The 20,015-nt window shown below is 43.4% G+C and overlaps 1 protein-coding gene across 1 annotated transcript in view; it reads right to left on the bottom strand.

The window, feature by feature from the left end:
- KCNK13 (potassium two pore domain channel subfamily K member 13) overlaps positions 1-20,015 on the bottom strand; it is a 113,116-nt gene that overhangs the window by 7,790 nt on the left and 85,311 nt on the right. The gene's annotated exons all lie outside the window — the stretch shown is intronic.

Genomic DNA, 20,015 nt, shown 5'->3' with positions numbered 1-20,015 from the left:
GAAAAAGACCTAAATAGACCTTTCTCCAAAGAAGACATACAGATCGCCAATAGGCACATGAAAAGATGCTCATCATTGCTAATTATTAGAGAAATGCAAATCAAAACTACAATGAGGTACCACCTCACACCGGTCAGAATGGCCATCATTAAAAGTCTACAAATAACACAGTGAGAGAGTGGCATGGACATATATACACTACGAAACGTAAAATAGATAGCTAGTGGGAAGCAGCCGCATAGCACAGGGAGATCAGCTGGGTGCTTTGTGACCGCCTGGAGGGGTGGGATAGGGAGAGTGGGAGGGAGGGAGACGCAAGAGGGAAGAGATATGGGAACATATGTATATGTATAACTCATTCACTTTGTTATAAAGCTGAAACTAACACACCATTGTAAAGCAATTATACTCCAATAAGGATGTTAAAAAAAAAAAGTCTACAAATAATAAGTGCTGGAGAGGGCGTGAAGAAAAAGGAACCCTCCTACACTGTTGGTGGGAATGTAAATTGGTGCACCACTACAGAAAACAATATGGAGGTTCCTCCGAAAACTACAAATAGAGTTGCCATATGATCCAGCAATCCCACTCCTGGGCATATATCTGGACACAACTGTAATTCGAAAAGATACCTGCATCCCTATGTTCATAGCAGCACTATTTACAGTAGCCAAGACATGGAAACAACCTGTGTCCACTGACAGACGAATGGATAAAGAAGATGTGGTCCATATAAATAATGGAAAACTACTCAGCCATCAGAAAGAATGAAATAATGCCACTTGCAGCAACATGGATGGACCTAGAGATTATCATACTAAGTGAAGTAAGTCAGAAAGAGAAAGACAAATACCATATGATATCATTTATACGTGAAACCTAAAATATGACACAAATGCATTTATCTGCAAAACAGAAACAGACTCACAGATAATAGAGAACAGACTTGTGGTTGCCAAGCGGGAGGGGGATGTGGGAGGGATGGAGTGGGAGTTTGGGATTAGCAGATGTAAGCTTTTATATATAAAATGTATAAACAACAATGACCTACTGTATAGCACAGGTAACTATATTCAATACCCTGTAATAAACCATAATGGAAAAGAATATGAAATAGAATATATACATATATATGTATAACTGAATCACTTTGCTGTACAGCGGAAATAAAACAACATTGTAAATCAACTATACTTCAATAAAATAAATTTTTTAAAATTCTGTATACATAAGATATATATATTATGTACAAAACAAGCTATAAGGACATATAAACAGGGAATACAGCTAATATTCTATAATAACTATAAATGGAGAACCTTTAAAAATTGTGAATCACTATATTGTACACCTGTAATTTATATAATATTGTACGTCAACTATGCTTCAATTTAAAAATTACATGTATAAATAATTTTTAATGACTAGAGAAAACGTTAAGTGGAAAAAAGCAGAGCCAAAGTGTGTCTGCGGAATGACTCACGCCTGGGACATCCTCATTAAATATTTGTTGGATGAAAGAATAAACTTTACAAAATATATTTATACAGCTATATATATTGTAGCACTTAGGGTGCTTTTGGATGCCAGTAAGAGCAAATCATAAGTAGGGGTAGCTTAAACATGAAGGGGATATATTATCTCACAGAACATGAAATTTGGAGATAGGGCAGCTCCAGGAACGGTTAATTAGGTGGATTTCGAACATTTCACCTTTCTGGCTCTGGCTCCATCAACATGTCGTCTAGTCCCCACTCCACGCCAAAAGCTTCAGGAGTTACCTCCTCACACATCAGTGTCCAGAGTCAGAACATGTTGTGTTCCTGCCTTGTTTACGTCTTTATCGGAGGAGAGAATCCTTTCCAGAAACCCCCTAGCAAAATTCCCATTGTATACCATTAAGCAGCACCGTGTCACACACCCACTTCTCAAACCAGTTATCTACAGGAGGAATGGATTTCCTCTTAGACTGGTCAGGGTTTACCAGCGCCCCTGAGGAAGAGAGGGACCTCAAAACAGTCAATGTCTGCCACAGACATACACAGAAAAAAACAAAATAAAGGGAAAGACACAAAAGTTTTAATCGGTTATTTCAGGGTGGTGATAATTCTTTCTTAATGATTTATATCATTTATTACCTTTAAACTGAGAAAAATATGTTATAATATTCTGGAATGTTTCCTCAGATTGCAGGTAAACACCTGCCCAGAAGAAGCATTCCTCTTGATTCATCTCGTTAATACACCGAGAAATCAAACTTTGACTTGAATAAATGTTTTCATAATCTTTTAAAAAAATTTTTATTAAAAAAATTTTTTAATAAAAAAAATTTATTTTTAGAATTTTTTGGGGGGGTTGTTTTTTCTTAAAATTATTATTTATTTATTTTTGGCTGCATTGGGTCTCTTGCTGCGTGCGGGCTTTCTCTAGTTGCAACGAGTGTGGGCTACTCTTCGTTGTGGTGCGCGGGCTTCTCATCGCGATGGCTTCTCTTGTTGCGGAGCACGGACTCTAGGCGCTCAGGCTTCAGTAGTTGTGGCTCACGGGCTCTAGAGCGCAGGCTCAGTAGTTGTGATGCACAACTTAGTTGCTCCGCGGCATCTGGGATCTTCCTGGACCAGGGCTTGAACCCGTGTCCCCTGCATTGGCAGGCGGATTCTTAACCACTGTGCCACCAGTAAAGTTCTTTTTTTTGGTTTTTGATTCAGAAATGTTAAGCCTCTTTGTGTGGGATGAAAGAGGTTTCATAGGGGTTTGTGGGTGTTTTTTTCAAAAGACCCTCCAATTTCAATTGGGAAGGAAAAAGGGGGCAAGAGCAGACCCCATGGATTATTCTTGGGGGGGAGGTTGGGGGGTGTGGAGTGGGTTCCAATGATGGAAGAGTCAAGGGTCTCATCAGGCACACTACACTATCTCTACACAGCCTTCACGTCCAAGGTTTTGTGTTACAGGTGAGGAAACTGAGGCACCAGTAAGCCAGGTAACCTTCATGAGTGGTGGAGGCTTGGCCTGAACCCAGGTTCTCCATTCAGACTGCCCTCCTTTACTCTTGTTGCCTGTGGTCAACTGTTTCCAGAGATGATTTTGAGCTAACTGCTCCCATCCCTGTAAGCACTTATTGGTCCTCCCATCAACAGGTGAAGCCTACTTCGCTTCCCCTTGAATCCTGGGTGACCTTGAGACTGGCTCTGATCACCAGAATGTGGTAGAAGTGAGGCTGCACCAGTTCCAGGCTTAAATGGTAAGAAGCCCAGCAATTTTGTCTTTCTCTCTCTGGATCCATGAGTTGCCGTGTAAGAAGCGTGACCGCTTAGCTGGAGAAAGAGGCTCGGCTCTCCCCAGCCATTCCAGCCTCCCCAGATATTGAGTAAAGCCATCTTGGACATTCCAGCCCCAGTCGAGCTCCAAGTTAAATGCAGTTGTATGAGTTATACCAGATGATACCTGATGGAACCAAAGAACCACCAGCTGAGCCCAACAGATCCACAGAATTATGAGAAATGTCCATGGTTGTTGCTTAAGCCACTACTTTGGAGCGCTTTGCTACATAGCAAGCAATGGATAATGAAATGACTTCTCTCTGGGACTTGCAGTTTTTTCACCAGGCATCTTCTCTATTTCCCTGCCCCCTCCAGCTCCTCCCTCCATTATTTTATTATTATTTTTTTGGCTGCACTGTGCGGCCCGGCTCCTAATAGGCCATGGACCGGTACCCCTCCTTGGCCCGGGGGTTGGGGACCTCAGCCCTATGGCACAGATTTTCATAACAATATTCATAGTGCTAAACAGCCACCTCTTTTTAAAAATTTATTTAATTAATTAATTTATCTATTTTTTTGCCACGTCGCGTCTTAGTTGCAGCACGCAGGGTCTTCATTGAGGCATATGGATCTTTCGTTGCAGCGTGGGCTCTTCATTGTAGCACACGGGCTTCTCCCCAGTTACGGTGCACGGGCTTTTCTCTAGTTGCGGTGTACCGGTTTTCTCTCTCTAGTTGTGGCGTGCAGGCTCCAGGGTGCGTGGGCTTTGTAGTTTGCAGCACGCGGCGCGCGAGCTCAGTAGTTGTGGTGCTCAGGCTTAACCGCCCCGCGGCATGTGGGATCTAGTTCCCGGACCAGGGATTGAAGCCGCCTCCCCTGCATTGGCAGGCGGATTCTTTACCCCTGGACCACCAGGGAAGTCCCAACAGCCACGTCTTGAGAATGGATTCCAGAAGAGATGCTTCCGTTGATGGCTAACTGCTGCTAGGGTATAAACTGAAGTTAACGTACACAACACACACTTACCTGTTTATAGTGAAGCGTTTAATGGTAAATGACCACTCAAACAACACAATAACACCAGAAACTGCTTATGTGTTAACACCCTGTCAGGATTTTTTTTTTTTTTTTGCGGTACGCGGGCCTCTCCCGTTGCGGAGCACAGGCTCCAGACGCGCAGGCTCAGCGGCCATGGCTCACGGGCCCAGCCGCTCCGCGGCATGTGGGATCCTCCCGGACCGGGGCACGAACCCGTGTTCCCTGCATCGGCAGGCGGACTCCCAACCACTGCGCCACCAGGGAAGCCCCTGTCAGGAATTTTCTATGACAAGCCAGGGTTTGAACGCTCTAACGGAAAGCTGTGGTTGTGTACCAAATGCTGACACGCCCTACAGGAGAGAAACAACTTCCATTCACCTCACACTTGAGGCACCCCTGTACTAAGGCAAAGGAACAAGAGGATGACTCATAGTTTTTGAAGACCTTCTAAAACTTTAAAAGTCTCTCCTTTCCCATCCTAAACACTCTGTTGAGTTCTGCCGATAAACAAAACATCCCTTTGGCTTGATGGGATTTCACATGGCACCATGTTTGTGGTCACCCTAATCTTCCTTATACAAACTAAAAAGACAGTCCTTTCTAATTAGTAACATCAAGCTAAGAATGCCTCGCCTTTGACACGGTTCTTTTTCCACAACCAAATGCTGGAAAATTACCAAGAAGGAACGATGGGACGCAAAATTGGCTTTCTCTGGCCTCTTTCAGTTTTCCTTCCTGGTCCAGCATTGTGCCCTGTGGCTACGGTCACAAATTAAGCCCTTTCTTAATTTTTAAACAGTGAAACTATTCCTTAAAAACAAGCACCTAGGGACTTCCCTGGTGGCACAGTGGTTAAGAATCTGCCTGCCAATTCAGGGGACACCGGTTTGAGCCCTGGTCGGGGAAGAACCCACATGCTGCAGACCAACTAAGCCCATGTGCCACAACTACTGAGCCTGTACTCTAGAGCCCGCGAGCCACAGCTACTGAGCCCGCGAGCCACAACTACTGAAGCCTGTGCGCCTAGAGCCCATGCTCCGCAACAAGAGAAGCCACTGCACTGAAAAGCCCGCACTCTGCAACAAAGAGTAGACCCCGCTCACCGCAACTAGAGAAAGCCCATGCACAGCAACGAAGACCCAACACAGCCAAAAATAAATGAACACATAAATAAATAAATAAATTTTTTAAAAAAGCACCTGTAATTATGTTCTCTCTTGAACAAAACTGCCCTCCCCAAGACTACAAAGAAATGGTTCAATTAAGTAGAATGCTAGCACAACACAGGTGGCAACTGAGGAAAGGTGCCTTTTCTTCAACATGAGTGAGAGGATCTGGCTGCAAGACATTACGAAATTGATACCTTTATTTTAATGGATATCCAGATACAGCACAAGCAAATGCACCTGCCTTTTTGAATTTCTTGCTGCTGCTGAGAGGGATGTAAGGTTCTCCTGGAGTGGTGGGAGCTGGTGTACACAACAGTGATGCCCACCTGTTCTGCTTGACCTGGGATGGCTCCCAGCCCACCTTCTCAACACCTCGCTTTTCCCACAGCAGCAGCCTTTTAGCTCCTTCGTGGGACCCTAGTACTTCTAGATATCTGGTGTGAAAGTCAAAGACCTACAGAATATTGATGTTTCTCTAACTTTTAGGGTTTTACTTAGATGTATGATCTAACAAGGATGAAAGAAGTATGGCCCAGGCAAGCTAAATGACAGAATCATATAAGACTGAAGAATATCAATGTGTTATTTATACTATCATAATATATGTTCCTCCCCAGTCTGTACTGCTTCCCTAGAAACTCATGAAATTTCCTACATGTTACAGACTGAACGTTTGTGTCCTCCCCACATTTATATGTTGAAACCCTACCCCCTCAACGTGACGCATTAGGAGGTGGAACCTTTGGGAAGTAAACAGGATTAGATGAGGTCATGAGGGTGGAGCCCATGATGGATTAGTGCCCTTATGATTCAACAGAGAGAGCTAGTTTCTTCTTCTCTGCTCTCAACTACGTGAGGATACAAGGCGAAGATAGCAGTCTGAAACACCTAAGGGAGCTGTCACCCAAGAACCTAACCAAGCTGGCACCCTGATCTTGGTATTCCAGCCTCCAGAACTGAGAGAAAGAAATCTCTGTGGTTTATTAGTCACCCAGTCTATGGTATTCGTTATAGCAGTCTGAGCTAAGACAGTACGTTACTACTGTACCCATACCTACCCTGCATTACCTACAATTTCCTAGAAACATTTGGCGAACATCCTCATGTTTGCAAAGAAAACTAGCTCTAGGGAATCAAAGCTCCCTACAGCAAATCAAGTTTTTCTTTCCTTTTTTTCCCCCTTCCTTCCTTTGCTTCTAGTCTCCTACCTTCCATTTCTTTGAAAAAGTCTTTAGAGACTCAAACCTCATTCTTTGTAGAGGCACCTTCTGGGCTGTATCTAAATGAGTCACTGCTCTGTAATAAACTGTGCTTTGCAGGGTCTGTTGGGGCCTTTTCTTAAAAACATTTAATTTTGATATTATTAGTTCCAGAAAGCAATTATAACTTTCTTTTGCCCAAAGCCAGTCGAGAACCCATTTCAGAAAGCACCATGACACCTGTGGCACAAATGGAATTGGTATAACAACTGCCGGCAGAGCTGTTTGAAAATAGTATAACAAAACGGTAGTTTAGCTAGTCGTGGGGAAAGAAAGGGCTAGTTCATTAAGACTGATTTTCCCACTGAGGGAAAAAACACTGAAGACAAACACTTCCTGTGAACTCAGGCTATTAACCCAAATGCGAGGGTCTCTGTTAAGTTACCTCCGAAAATGGAAATGTGAACTTAAAAGTTGGAGAACAAGTCTGAGGTGCCCAGTGCAAACCAGAATTCAGGTGCACCCTGAATCTGATGTGCATCTCGTCAATCACACTGCTTATGCTGAGCGGCATCAGATTTGATGGCAAAATCATGGGGCTGGAAAAGGGCAAAGGCACTCGTTACCCACTGGGGGATGGGAAGAGGAGTGAGAGGCTGCACATTCAGACAATGGGCCTTGAAAAGAATGGTTTAAACCCTAAACTTTATCTCAGGGACTCTCCTATCTGAGTGTACTTTCACTGGAGGCTTTCTGGAGTTGACACAAAGGGATTTTCTTCTGATGACATCATTTCTGATTTAACTGGCAAAACAGGCTCTATGATCAAAGTCCACCTAATTTGCCCATTTCTCCCTTAAAATTATGCTACACTTCTACCTTTCTATTCTCTCCCATGTGCGTGAAGTATTCCTTCTCCTTGACAGGTCACCTGTGTTCTTCTCTCTGCTTACTCATCCATGCAACAAACATTTACTGAGCATGTACTATGTTTCAGACGCTGAGCTAATTCGTATCAGTAAATAAGATATCACCTCTCAGTTTTTTTCAACTATATTTCTTCCATAATTTATACTTTCTTTCTCTACCAATTTCTGCTTCATTGCCTACATTTTTCATGTCCATTGGCCTTTTGTTTCTCTTCTTTTGTGAATTCCTATTCATGTTTAGTCCATTTTCCAATTAGGGTATCTACTGTTTTTCTTATTGATTTGTGAGAGCACTTCATAGATTTTTAAGAAATTAACTTGTCATCTTTTACATATTTTGAAATAGTTTTCCCAATTTATGTCTGTTGTTTATTTTTACATGTTTTGTTGCTGTGCCGAACTTTAATTTTTTTTTTTTTTTTTTTTTTTTTGCAGTACGCGGTCCTCTCACTGTTGTGGCCTCTCCCGTTGCGGAGCACAGGCTCCGGACGCGCAGGCTCAGCGGCCATGGCTCACGGGCCCAGCCGCTCCGCGGCACGTGGGATCTTCCCGGACCAGGGCACGAACCCGTGTCCCCTGCATCGGCAGGCGGACTCTCAACCATTGCGCCACCAGGGAAGCCCTGAACTTTAACTTGTATGTAGGAAAATCTATCAGTTTCCATCAATCTTCTTTTGTGGCGTTTGGCTTTAGGAGTCATGGAGAGAAAAGTCCTTCCTTACCCCAAGAATATACTGGTATTCACTTACAGTTTGAATTTTAAAACTTGATAATCATTCCTGTTTAACTGTAGGGATCTAACATTTTGAAAATACTAGTTTGTTTTTCTCAGTACTATTTTTAGTTAAAATTTTTATTGAGATAATTGCAAACTGATAAGCAATCATAAGAAATAATTGTGTGTTTATACTTTACCCAGTTTTTTGCTAATACTTTGCAAAACTACAGTATAATATCATGACCAGGATATTAACATTGCTATAACCTACCATCTTATATTTACATGTTGCCTTTTTCACTCGTACTCATGTGTGTGTGTATTTAGTTCTACACAACTTTGTCACATGTGTAGGCTCTTCAGCATCATTTTTAAATAGTCCATTTTTTTTCCACTCTCTTGAAATGTCATTTTTATCAGAGGCACCTTTTTTTTTTTTGCGGTACATGGGCCTCTCACTGTGGTGGCCTCTCCCGTTGCGGAGCACAGGCTCCGGACGCGCAGGCCCAGCGGCCATGGCTCACGGGCCCAGCCACTCCGCGGCATGTGGGATCCTCCCAGACCGGGGCATGAACCCGTGTCCCCTGCATCGGCAGGCGGACTGTCAACCACTGCGCCACCAGGGAAGCCCGGCACCTTTCTTAAATTTGTTTCTGGATTATGTATTTTGTTACATTGATCTGTCTATGCTGGGACTGGTACCCAAAACCCAAACAGTTCTCCTTTTTTAATATCCGTGAAGACTCTTCCCTCTTACTTGTCCCCTCTTCTCTTCCTTCTTTCTCCTTTTTCTTTTCAAAAATGCCCAGCTTATTTCATGTCCAATTTCCCTGATGAGCTTTAGAATTATTTGGTTAAGTTCCAGAAAACGTATTTGGATTTCTGATTAGAGTTGCCCTATGTTTAGAGATTCATTTGTAGAGAAATGACATTCTTACTAAATTGAGTTTTCCCACCAGGAAAACATTGTATCTCTATCCATTCATAGAAATCTTTAAAAAATAAGCCTTAGTAGAATTTTGTAATTTCCTCATATAAATCCATCACAAATCTTGTCGCACCAAATTCTGTTTCTTAGCTTTTGTCGGTGGTGTGAACAGAGTCTTTCCCTCTACCATATATATTTTTTTGTTGTTTGTTTTCTTATTGGCTGTTTTATTGATGCATAGTTGATTTACAATATTATATTAGTTTCAGGTATACAACTTACTGATTCAATACTTATTATAAAAATTATACTCCATTTAAAGTTATTATAAAATATTGGCTGTATTCCCTGTGTTGTACAATATATCCTTGTAGCTTATTTATTTTATACATATTAGTTTGTACCTCTTAATCCCCTACTCCTATCTTCCCCCTCCCCCCCGCCCTTCCGACTGGTAACCACTAGTCTGCTCTCTATATCTGTGAGTCTCTATTTTTGTGATATTCACTAGTTTGCTTTATTTTTTAGATTCCACATGTGTGCTATTATACAGTATTTGTCTTTCTCTGTCACTAACCATAAGACCCTCCAAGTCCATCCATGTTGCTGCACATGGCAAAATTTCATTCTTTTTTAAGGCTGAGTAATATTCCATTGTGTATATATGGCATATCTCCTTTATCCATTCATCTGTTGATGGACACTTTGGTTGCTTCCATATCTTGGCTATTGTAAATAGTGCTGCTATGAACAGTGGGATGCGTGCATCTTTTCAAATTAGCATTTTCACCTCTTTGGATGTGTACCCAGGAGTGGAATTGCTGGATCATATGGTAGTTCTATTTCTAGATTTTTTTATGAGCCTCCCCCTCCCCTCCACAAGAAAAACCCCCAAACAAAACCAGAACATATGTCCCCATCCTTCGAGGCCCTTGGCAACTGCCTTCCCTGCTTCTCTCAGGCCCTGACCTCACCGTGCTAGTTATTGATGAACGCTTGCCCATTCCTAGACTGTGAGCTCAGCACATACCAGATACTCAAAGCTTTAAAGTTTAATTTGTAATAACAAAGTCAGCTCTCTCTTTGTGCTTGTGAATCTTCTGGACGAGTTTCTCTGCGAAGGCAAAAGAGAGTGGTTGGTGTAGGTTCCACAGAGAGATTCCTTCCACCTGGCCGAAGTGACTTGAGGCCCAAAAGGCAGCAGAATTTATCTGAAGGGGCAATCTGTACCATCCATGTCCAGATATCTGTGGTTGCCTGATAGCTCCCTTGGAATATACTTCTCTTCTGCTCTCCGCACAAACAACTTCTCTCTTTCTTCTTCTTTTTTTCTTTTTTCTTTTGGCTGCACTGCACAGCTTGTGGGATCTTAGTTCCCGGCCCAGGGATCAAACCCAGGCCTTGGCAATGAAAGCACCAAGCCCTAACCACTGGACCTCCAGGGAACTCCCACAATTTCTCTTGCTAATCTGGGTGTTCTTATTTTGCTGTGGCCTGAAGGCCTGGACTGAGTTCCGGATCAGCACTTCTTTGTACTCTGTTAGACTTTAAGTTCCTTAAAAGCAGAGTCTAGTCCTTCAGCCTTCCCCCTCCCGGGGCCACCCCGCCACACACACACAATGGTTAAGAACACCAAGCCTGAAGTCGGTCTGTCTGGGCTCAGATCTGAGCCCCATCGCTTTCCCAAGGACACTCAGCTAGAAAGGGATGCAGAGAGGGTTTGAGCGTTACCTTAACCTTGAGCAAATTATTTAAACTATGCCTCGGTTCCTTCACCTGCAAAACCAGGTAGTAACAACACCTTCCTCATAGGGTTTTTGTGGGGATTAAATGACCTAATACAGGCAAAATGCTAGAGTGGTACCTTCAAGTTTGAAGAGTCAGTCCTTTAAAGGGGCCGCTGTTACTGACATATGGGGCCAAGCATCGTGCCTTGCACAGTGTTTGCTAAGTGATGCTTTCTGTAAACTTGAGTGTTCATCGTGCGCCTTGGGAAAACTCCTTACATAATCACAATGGCCCAATCACACAGTACACTTGACACCCACCATCCTGCCCTCACCATGGCACCTGGAATAGCATTTCCATTCATATTTGACTGGAGCCAGCCATCAGTAACAGACAGTGTACAGTGGCCGCGCTGTCCACTGACTGGCCGTGCACGTGGCCCTGAGAGCAGCGGGCCCCCGGAAGGAGAGGAGGGCCAGATGCTGAGTCTGTGGGCCCCATTTCTGACTTCTAACCTGAGCAGAAAGGCTGTAGCTGTCTTCTCTGGATACTTACAGTAGCCTCTTGACTGGTCTCCCTGCTGCTGTCCTTCAAACATCCCACAGCAGCCAGAGGCACCCTTCTGAAATATGTCAGATCACACACTCCTTGGTCCCAAACCCTCCAGTGACCCCCATTCACCAAAGTCCTTACAAGAACCTACAAAGTGGACCCAATCTGCCCCCTCCCTAATTCACCTCCGACTTCTCCAGCCCCTCTATTCTTCCAGCCCCAATGGCCTCCTTGCTTCTCCTACATCCCAGGCTCACTCATGCACCTTTTACTCTCTCTGCTTTTCCCCTGGATAGCTGCAAGATTCACCCCTTCACCTCTTTTCGGGTCTTTATTCAAATGGGTAGGGGAGCAGGCACTGTGGGTAGGAGAACACAGCACTGTGGTAGGAAAGCCCATTGCAGGGTTGGTAGAGATCACTCAGGATTGTTGGCAAGGGCAGAAAATTCCAGTGCTTTCAGGTCAAACCAAAGAGAACATGAGCTACCTAATGATAGCCAGGTAGACGCAAAGTACAAGAATCCTGACAGAGGTCAAGGCATAGGGACATATCAGAGATGAGGGACCAGGTAGAGGTCAGAATCCAAATGGAACTAACCACATGAGGTGGCAGGTCCATGCCAGGACCCGCTCACCATCACCTGGAGCCCCCAGGACAGAGGCTGTTTGCCTTTGCTCTAAGCACCTTTCTTGGTGGGTACATAAAGCCTGCCAGGTGTCACTGCTCTTGAGAGAAAGGCTGGGAGCACAGGGCACATGGCTGCAGCTGCCACACCTGAAGAGGGCTCCCTGCCTCAGAAGCTTCTTCACAGCTCAGAGGCCTGCAGGTTGCAGCCCGTGTTTCCTCCCAGTTCCCCTTCCAGTTCTCATGACATCAGGTGGAGGACCTTGAGCAAACAGGAAAGTTATTCGTACCACAATATTCACTGACTACCCACTGCATGCCAGGCTATGGCTGTGCACTGAGATCATAAAGAAAGAGTAAACCCAGTTCCCGCCTGCAAGTGCAGCGGTGAAGACAGAAACGTACCAAGTATAAGTGAATGGTAATAATAATAATAGCAACAGTCTACTGGGCGCCGGGCTCTGTGCTCTGAGCTTCACATGGATTACTTTACTTTAGGAGCCCATGACGTAGGTACTACTGGTATTATTATTCCCATTTTACACATGAGACTTACGGGGGGTAAAATAAATTGCCCAAAGTCACATAGCCGATAAAGACTCAGAACCCGTAAGAGAAAAAAAGTCTTTTGGACTCCAAAGCTGTTTCCTAATCAGTAAACCCTGCTGCCTTTTGGGGTGCTAGGTGGTACTGTGGGGAGACCCCTAACTCTGACTGGGTCTAGGGAAAGGCCAGGGGAGGAGTGCCAGGGACATCAGAGAAGGCTTCCCCTGGGAGGTGGATGGAGGATGCTTGAGCTGAGCGGTCTAGGTAAAGAATGATGGGAACAATGTTCCAGGCCAGGGAACTTCCAGTGCCTAGGAAGGGGCTCGAAAAGAGGATGGTGTGCCCAGGAAAGTGCCAACAGGATGGGGATGGAGACAGAATGGCAAGGTCCAGATCAGGCCCTTACTGGGATGTAGTCCAGCAAGGCCATGAGCTACAGATTTCTCAAGCCTCAGAAATCTCCGGAATGAAGCCCCCTGAACAGGAGTCCCCGTGTCGGTTAAAATGTGTTACCTATGAGGCTCTGTTAGCCATAGGCTTCCTTAAAGAAGTTTCCTTAGACAGACCTTCCCTGAAGTAGCAAATATTTTTCTGGACTTCGTGGGTTGGAGTGTCTCGTTCATGAAGGCTTTTGAGGGCTGGATTGGGGATCCCATCTTTAACAGGAGATCAGAGTAGTTAAGTGCGTGGACTCTACGGCCAGACTCCCTGGGTTCAAAACCTGGTTCTGCTACGTGTTAGCTGTGGAAACTTGGGCAAGCTACTTAACCTCTGTTCCTCAACGTTCCCATGGAAGAGCCACAAAAGTTCCATCTATCAACCTGTGTATTGTACCCAGAACAGCCGGTGAGGAGGGCAGACTAGCCCCTGACAAGCCCCGCCCCCAACAAGCCATGCCCCTGACAAGCTCCGCCTCCAGCCCGAGCTCCAAATCACACTAGATGAACATCTGCTCCACGGAGCCACACCACCCGCAGGGAGAGTATGGCAGGACCACAGGGGAAAAAAAACCTAACCCCGAACTGCCCTTAGATGAATTTCTTTTATCTCTTTCCATTTACCACTCAATCTTTTTAAAGTTTAGGAGTTGTCTACTTGCTGTAGACAGATGACTTTCCTAATAGTTCTGTCAATTTGACTCCTGCCTCACTGTTCTTGGGTTTGCCTAATCCAGCAGTTCATTTTAGTCCTCACTCGTTCTGCTATGTTGATCCGCTTCCTCCTTATTGAAACTCTCCCCTTGGCTTTAGGGAACCGCTTGGTTCTTCCCGTTTCTCTGGTCATCCCTTCATTGGTTTCTCCTTCTCCATCCACCCCATGGGATTGGTGCTCCCCAAGGAATGCCAACACTTCGCTCTTTTCTTTGTCTTCTCATCTTTGTGTGAATTCAACTACCCAGATGCCTCCCAGAGAAAATAGAAGCCATTAGCACAGAACTTCTCAAGAAACCTACACACATCCCTGCTTCCACACGCTTCTAGCTTTCTCTTCTGCACCACGGATGAGGTGGCCCTCCCCAACTAAGGTTAATCCTGCCACGTGTGCCTGTCTCCCACCTGTCTCCCACCTGTCTCCCAAGGGGTCCTGCTCCATCACTTACCTCCTCTTTCTCCTGTATCTTTCATTCTCCTTCTCTAGACCCATCCTATCAGCATTTACACTTTTCAGGTCTCTCCCATTTCCTCCTATGATCACTACCTCTCCTCCTTCTCCTCTACTTCCCTGCCAAATGTCTTCAAACAGCTGAGAGAATCAGTTGTTTCCATTCCCTATCTCCATTTCACTCCTCTGGAACCTTTGGAATATGGGCTTAATTTCCCATCTCCAGAAAACTGTTCTCAGACAAGTCACTGAAACTTCTTTTCAGGAAGGCCAATGGATATGTTTTAGTCCTCTTCTTCCGTGGTCTCTCTGCAGCATTTGACACAACTGACCCCTCTTTTGTTGGAACTCTGTAGCTTTAGTTTCCATGACACCACACTCCTTTGCTTTTCCACAGGCCTCTGGTAGGTCCTCCTTGTTCTCCTGAGTGGTCTATTGTTGTACTCCCCTTCAATGTCGGTTTTCCTCACGACTCTCTGTGTTCTGTCCTTTTTCCATTTTCAGCACACTCTGACAGCACTAACACATTCTCTGAGCTTTCACTACTATCTATATCCTGATGTCATTAAAGTTATATCTCAACCCAGATCTCTCCAGTAAGCCAGACATCTGCTTTTACATGTCCCATAGACACTTCAAACTCAACCTGCTCCAAACTGAAGTCATCATCCTTAAGCCCCAAATCCTTCCCTCCCTTTTGGGTGAAGAGTATCACCATTACCCCAACGCAGAACCCTTGGGGTTAGCTTGACTGCCCTACATCTTTTATCCGGTTAAACTTCATGTCCCATTGATTCCAGCACTGGAATAGTTATTTGAACCATCACTGCCATATCCCTGGTCCAGGCCATCGTCTCCCATGCCTGGGTACCCCCAGTCCTGTCCCACTCCTACCCATTCTTCATTCTGCAACTAGAACTTCAGTTAAAATGCAAAATTGACATTCCTGCTTCAAACCCTGTAGTAGTCCTTGGAATAAAGTCCAAATTCCTCAGATACCCTGGCCCCTCTCTGCTTCTCCAATCTCATCTCTTGCTACACCCCTCTCATACTACACCCCTGCCACGTTCTCCCCAACTTCTGGACCTAAGCCTAGAACTCTCTTTTATTATCCACTCACCTCTTTGGCTGGATCATTTCCACAGTGTATCTCCAGTTTTGGATTAGATATCATGAGTCCACCAAATCTTTGAGGACTGACCAGGCTTGTGTCCCTTCTGTGAGCTCCCATGGACATTCCTGTGAGCAACATTACATATCCCTATGGTAGGCCTAACTGAGTGCTGTAATTGCTGGTTGCTTTGTCTGTTTCACCTTCTAGATTCCAAGCAGTTGGAGGGCTGGGAATGACTTATTGCTGATACGTCACCAGTGCCTAGCACAAAGCCTGGCACACAGTAGCTGCTCTGTACGCATTTGTGAACACAGTTAGAAACCTCAATCATCCTTTGTCCTCTTCCATCTCCCCGAATCCAACGTGTACCTGAGTTCTTTTTCAGAAAAGCCTCCTGAATTCTTTCCATCACCGTGGTCCTCGTAGCCTTAGTTTAGGCCTTCCTCTAGTCTCACCAGGCCTATTCTGATCTCCTTATTGCTCTTCTTCCTGCTGAGCAATAAACCCTGCAAAACCTTTCCTGACCTCGTCTCTCAGTGGGGCACAGCTGTAACACATCGCTATTACAGTGTGTATTCACAGTTAAACGCAATGCGTGGTCTTCTCCCGGAGAGCAAGGACTGTGTGTTGTTACTTGTTCATTTGTGCATCACCAGCATCTTTCACTGAGTGATGGCTCCTAAAGCAAGTATGATTTAGGGATTGCTCCCTTTTGAAAAAACCACTATGAGCTTCCTGTTGCTCGTAGGAGAGAATATAAATTCCTTAGCAGGACCCGAGAATCTGGCCTCCTGAAGCTTTTCCTGCCACGTTCTTCTCCTCCGGCACATAGCAGAGCTTGGGTGCTCTCCAAAGGCACCATGCCTTTCTGCACCTCTGGAATGCTACCTGTATGTGTCCTTGGCCTGCTGTGCCCCTTTTCTTGCCATTCAAGGCCTAGTTCAAAGGCCACCTTCTTTGGGAAGATTTGCTCAGCTTCCCTGACCGAGTTTCTTTTCCTTTCTTGCCTTTGGTAGCATTTGTTATCTGTGTGAAATGATCTGTTTACAGGTTATTCCTCCCTCCCTGGACATGATGGGTCTTAAGGCCCTGGGATGAAGGGAGAGGATCTCATTCATGGCCTCATGGCTTGGGCAGTACCTATGATGGATCAGGTGCCCTAGACTTATTTGTGTTTTATGGATTAGTAGCATGGTACTAGGGCAGGAATGGGTAGGCACGCTAAAGAGCCAACAGATGATGAACTAGGAGACAGCCAACAACATGATGTTGGTTCATTATTTAAGAAAATGTCTTTCTTCCCCTTAAATTATAAGACTATATATAGGTTCAATTGTGTGAGAATGTAAAAAAAAAAAAAGGTAAGGGAAATATGGTAAAATATTAATAGGGGTTATTTCTAGGTGATAATTTTATGGGTAATATTTTCTTTTTAGTACTGTCTGACATTTTCTAAAATTTCTGTAATGAACAGAGATGAAAAACTTTTACTTAAAAATTAAAAAGACGTGGCTAAAAAACTCTTAGGATTCCTCTTCTGAATATGATGGAATAACGAGCTAAATCTACCCTCTTGCCTTAAATGACTAAAACTATTGGACAAAATACATGAAATGACAGTTTTCAGACACTGAACAGCAGGCAGCACATACGTTGAAGTAAAATGTATGACAACAATAGAACAAAGGCCGGGAGGGGAGAAATGGAAACACAGTATTTTAAGGTACTTATACTATATGTGAAGAGGCATAATAATGCTCGAACATAGACTGGCTTAAATACGGATATTATAAACCTTTAGCAACCGTTAAAATAACACATCAGAGAGTTTTAGCTAATGAGCCAGCAGGGAAGATAAAAAGGAATAATAAAAAATACTCAGTTACTCCAAAAGAAGGCAGAAAATGAAAAAAAAAAAAAAAAGAGAGAGTGAGAACAAAAATAGATGGAACAAACAGAAAAAATAGTAGACTTAGACCCAATCATACTAATCGTCAAATCACATTAACTGTAAATGTTTAAACACCTAATTAGCCAGCACTGATTTTCAGATTGGGGGAAGAAAAAGCAAGATCCAACTATATGCTGTCTACAAGAGATCCACTTTAAATATAAAGGTACAGAGAATTTAGAAGTAAAGGGATGGAAAAGATATTCCACATTAACACTAAGTAAAAGAAAGGTGGAGTGTTTATATTCATTAAAGATAAAGCATAGGTTAGAGCAAGGAACACTGCTGGAGGAAAGAGGATCATTTCTAAGGGGATCTCCTACCATGGATAAAGGGACCAATTCATCCAGAGGACAAAAAACCCTAAATGTTTAAGCAACTAATAACAGAGCTTTGAAATATATGAAGCAAAAACTGCTAGAACGGTAAGTAGAAATAAACAAAACCATGATAACCACTGAAGAACCACTGAAGATTTCAACACATGTCTCACAATAAATGACAGAACGAGCAGATAGAAAATCAGTAAGGATATGGAAGACTCGAACAAAAGTGTTGACCAACCAGACCTCATTAATACTTGTAGAAAACTCCACCCACCAAGAGCAGAACACACATTCTTCTCAAGTGCAATGGAACCTTTACCAAAATAGATAATATCCTCGGCCATAAGACAAAACGCAATAAATCTAAAAGCATTCAAATAATAAGTACGTGGAGGACCACAATGGGCCTAAGTTAGAAAATAATAAGAAAAGGATTGGCACAAAATCCCCAATTACTTGAAAATTAAACAGCACACTTAAATAACCCATGAGTCATGAAGTCAAAGTCAAAGAAGAAATAAATAGATTCACTTTGTTATACAGCAGAAACTAACACACCATTGTAAAGCAATTATACCCCAATAAAGGTGTTAAAAAAAAAAAGGAAAATATTTAAGGAAAATTTGACAAAAGACATGCAAGACCCGTACACTGAAAACTATAAAATATTACTGAGAAAAATGAAAGACCTAAATAAATGGAGAGAGATGCCATGTTTATGGATCAGAAGACTTCATATTGGTTTTTTTGTTTGTTTTAAATTAATTTTTATTGGAGTATAGTTGCTTTACAGTGTTGTGTTGGTTTCTACTGTACAGCAAAATGAATAGAAGACTTCACAGAAGATGTCCATTCTCCCCAAATTGGTCTATACACTCAAGGCAATCCTAATCAAAATCCCAGCAGCATTTTTTTTTGGTAGCAAACGACAAGTTAATTTTAAAATTTATATAGAAGTGCAAAGGACCTGAAATAGCCAAAGCAACTTGAAAAAGCACAATGCTAGAGACTTATACTACCTGATTTCAAGGCTATTATATAGTTAAAACAATCTAGACAATGAGGTATTAGTGTAAAGATAGACACACAGATCTATGGAACTCAATAGAGAGTCAAGAAATAGACCTACATCACACACACACAGTCAACTGATTTTTTAGAAAGGTGCCTAGGCAATTCAACTGAGAATTGAAAATGTTTTTAACATCAAAACAAATGATGAGAGAAATAATGGACATCCAATAACAAGGAACGAATTATTGATACATGCAACAAGATGGATAAATCTCAGAATGATTACGTTAAGTGAAAGAAGCCAGTTTAAAAACTGTATAATCCCACTTACATACAAATTCTAGAAAATGCAAACTAATTCATAGTGACAGAGTAGTAGTGGTTACCTGGGGATGGGGAAGGGAGGGATGGATTACAACAGGGCCCAAGGAAACTTTTGGAAACGATGGGTATGTTCATTATCTTAATTCTTTAGTTGGCTTCCTGGAGGCATACATATGTCAAAACTCATCAAACTGTATACCTTAAATAGGTGCAGATTATTGTATGTCAATTATATTTCAATCAAGTTGTAAAAGACAAAATCTATGGTTTAAAGTAAATAGCTCTCTGGTTATGCTATTAAGCCTTGAAGTGATGCCACATCCTTGTTTGTGTCTGCACTGGGGAAAATGCTCCTTGAATGTGGTCAATTTTAGAGTCTCTTCCTGGAGAAGAGCCAGGAACTGGGAAGGAGGGTCCTGGCTGGGCTGCCAGCAGGGGGCCAGCTCTCTTGGTTTTGACCTGGAGAAGCTAAGATGTGCAGGAGGACCCCCATCTCTGGGGGAGGGGATGGTGGGTGGTGGAAAGAAGTCTTTCCTCTCATTCACTCTTGGTAAGAGCGTAAATTGGTCTGACGAGAAAAGTGTGACTTCCCCTAACGGAAGAGGCAGGTGGCTGAGGCTCAAGCCCCCTCCACCACATGCTGCTTTTAAGTTGCCATTATTTACTTACTTATTCCCCAGGATATGTGAGAGCTCTACCAGAAGTGGCTGGAGGGATGAGCATAATAAATTCACTGCCCGGGGGAGAGAATGAACCTTTGCTGATTTATTTCTCACCACGGAACCTAAAACATACAAAAGTCACTGGCACATATATCTTCAGCTCCTTTCCACTACCCTTAACCCTCAAACTCTACTGGACATAATTCACTTTCCTCAGAAAATTCAGAGGGTACCCTGGGATCTTACAGGGGATCCTGTGGGATTTTCAAAGCGGGAGCATTAACATGAAATGGGTTGAAAATTATTTCTGTGCTTGTCCAGCTTTAGTAC

Source organism: Phocoena sinus, chromosome 2 (assembly GCF_008692025.1).
Source record: "Phocoena sinus isolate mPhoSin1 chromosome 2, mPhoSin1.pri, whole genome shotgun sequence".
Taxonomy (NCBI): Eukaryota; Metazoa; Chordata; class Mammalia; order Artiodactyla; family Phocoenidae; genus Phocoena; species Phocoena sinus.
This window is presented reverse-complemented; position numbering and strand designations above follow the sequence as displayed.